Consider the following 3,466-nt stretch of genomic DNA (forward strand, 5'->3'; position numbering starts at 1 on the left):
CTTGTTATTTAAAACTTCTTGGGAGGGAAAGACAAGTAGGAGAAAAACAAAGGAGGGGTAATGTACTCATGACCTTACTGATGTAATTGTAACCTCTCTGTACAGCATCTTTACAAGAAAGTAAAACTTAAAAAAAAAAACCCTTCTTGGTATTTACTATAATTTATCCAATCATAATAAACTCTTTTTTGACATTTGGAGATGAGATCATAAACATTATCTTCCATTTTTCTGTATCTTTTAGGATTGATTAGTAATCACTTCTGTTAATTTTTTTCTCCTGATTGGTAAACTCTACTGAAAGAGTAGTTTTCATATTAGAAAAGAAACATGTCAGTTATCTGAGTTCATTTGCATGGTTCTTTGTTTTTGACTTTCTGATTGAAGTACTTTTAACTCTGTGTCTTAATATCAGATTTGGACTACTACCAACATGTTTGCTTCAATTGATACCACCAACTAAGGAATACTAACCCTGTCTTCCATTTTAGTGGAAAAGGTGCATTCCCTAGTAACTTTTAAAATAGAATATTTAAGTGTAATTCTTTATTGATCATATTAACAAATAATTGGAATAAAAAGAATCTAACAAATTATTAGTATAAAATGGTAACACTACACTTAAATATTTCTCAGTTGAGATCTTCATTTTTTCAGGAAGATAAAACTACTCCCATCAGAGTATAACATAATTGAGTATTTTTCACAAAACACTGAGCTACTGCGATAATTTTAAATGAAGCTTTGCTTTCCCTAGCTTCTCATAATTATGTCCACCTTCTTTCATTCTCACTAAATGCTGTCTTCAATGGCTAGATTCTCTACATTTTAAGAACATCTGCCAAAATAAACCATGCAGAGTCCTGGACTGATAGAGTTTTATTGCTAAAAACTCTTTAGTTTTCAAACCTTGGTCACATGGTGGAATCACCTAGTAGAGCATTAAAAAATATTGTTGTCTGGGTCACACCCTAGAAATTCTAATTTAATTGGTTATGGAGTGAGGCCTAAGCACCAAGACTTGTTAAAACTCCCCAGGTAACTCTAATCTGCAGTCAAACTTGAGAATCACTGTTGTAAATCATTGGCTTTACAGATGAAACAACCCTGTCAGCAGCACATACACACAAATTTCATTTTAAAACAGTGAAATTCCAGTCTTCCAAATTCTAGCTTCCTTGTCATTAACCAGAAGCTTTCAAATTGTGTCCTTCAGAATGAGATTTCTCAGAGTGCTGCAAGAACATGGAGGTGATGGGCATGGCGGCACACAGCGGCGCAGGGTGGTTTGCACCCACTCCGTCTGTCTCTGGCTGAGGGACGACTGCTCTGCTTCCCAGTCACTACACAAAATCACAGGAATTCCAATACACTCAGGAAAAGAATTTCTTGGTGTCTAACAACCAGGAAAATCTCAATAGGTGGAAATTTTAGAAAGGATTTTAGTCTAACAAGATAAAATAGGGAGACATGGGAAAGAAAAAAAGAAACAAAAGAAACATTTCCTGCTTCTCATACAGAAAATGGGGATAAAAGATTCAAAAACGGTGGTGGGTGGTGTTTACCTATTACCTTTATACTGATCTGGTCATGTCTTTTAGAAATCCATAATTATTAAACAATAGATATGGGTGGCCAAGATGAGTGCTGTTTAGTATTCTTAAACGTATAGATGTGATGTTGACCTACTTATAACTCTAAGCTTTAAATGTGAAATCTTCGCTTAAAATTTTTTTTGGGGGGGGTCCAGTCATGGGGCCTGAGCTCTGGGCCTGGGCGCTGTCCCTCAGCTCTTCAGCTCAAGGCTAGCGCTCTACCACTTGAGCCACAGAGCCACTTCGGCTTTTTTCTTTTTGCTTATGTGGTGCTGAGGAATCGAACCCAGGGCCTCAGGCATGCAAGGCAAGCACTTTAACCACTGAGCCACCTTCCCAGCCCTCGCTTAAAATTTTTTAAAGGATAATTTAGAGGTTCTTTTTATTTTCCTCCTATTTACCAAGGATGAAAAGCTAGTCTGTAGACTCAACCTGCCATTGTCTATTAGTCATGAAACACTAAATTAAGATTTTTATGGGGATTTAGTTACAGTTGGTATTGACTTTCAGTACAATAATTATTCGGCTTCCAAGAATGAGTTCATTTCTAATCCTTTCATCTTCTATTTAAGTCACTGTCCAGCCATTTCTGCTTCCGGGAATGAAAATGACTCACAATTATTGGGCACTTAACTATTCTAGATATTTCAATCGTATTAGTTAGGCTATCTTAACTTGTATTCATGACAAACACAATGTTTATTCCAATTTTACAGCTGAGGAAATTGAGTTTAAGTAATGTCCCCAGAATTAAACAATTCAAAAGGATACATCACTGGTTCCAAGCCAAGTAGTCCAGATCTCCATCCCTTTGAGGACTTAGTCTTTAGCACACATATTTCCACCCTTTGGTGCCTTCCTGTTGTACCAGATAGGGTGAGTCTCTGTCTCGCTGTTTTCATTACCTTCCTGTATACTGATGAGGCTTTGTCCAAAATAAGTGGCCAATAAGTTGGATTCATTTATTAAATTAATTTGGACTAGATCAATCCATTACTGTGTCCATAGATATTTATTAAATATGTTATCATAAAATAATTTTATATTGCAACCATTCTAAATCTGGGTTTAATCTTCTCATCCTAGAAACAGGGTATGGTCACTCTAGACACATTTTCCAGGCCACGGCTTGCGCCTAAGTCTTCTGTGTGGCTTTCATAGATACCTGCTTTATATATTGCCTCTTCAAGATCTCCTAATAACTCTATGGATGACCTGACATGCCTCACTGAACCTCACACCCTGCATGGTCTGGGCTAATTAGAACTCGCTGTGGGAAGATTACTTGTGCAATGCCTAGTCCCCAGCCAAGGCTTCAGTGCATAGGTCCACCTTTCTCTGGTTTCCCAACTGCTGGTTGAATGCATTGCTCCATTCTTGTTTCCATTTATCTCCACTGATACCCCTCTTCTCTGACAGGCCTATGAGTAACAAACTGCTTCTGTTGTTTCCTGTGTTTCTTCTCTGTTTGCCTCTGTTTCTCATTCCACTAATAAACTTAAACTTGACTTTCCTTTCAGTCAAGGCTATCCTATAATATTTCTATCATGTATAAAAATATATATGTACATGTATATATGTAAGCTGAGCACAGGTCAGACAGACAAATCACCCAAAACTCACAGTTATCTTGCTGCATATAAACAAAATTTTCTGTGAGAAATAACTGGGCATTTTGGCATTAGGTTCTATTTTTTTTACTTTCATAAAGAAGAATCTCGTGAAAAGTGCAGTATAAATATCGATACAGCTATATACCATAGATTTATATTTACTTCTGTCATGGCAGGGCTAGCATTTGTAATTAATCTCCAGAGAGAAACTTCAATACAAATTGGAGAAAAATATACCATGTACATACACATACACAC

This window comes from Dipodomys spectabilis, unplaced genomic scaffold, assembly GCF_019054845.1.
Source record: "Dipodomys spectabilis isolate Male_0828 unplaced genomic scaffold, ASM1905484v1 ptg000158l, whole genome shotgun sequence".
In the NCBI taxonomy this organism is placed as follows: domain Eukaryota; kingdom Metazoa; phylum Chordata; class Mammalia; order Rodentia; family Heteromyidae; genus Dipodomys; species Dipodomys spectabilis.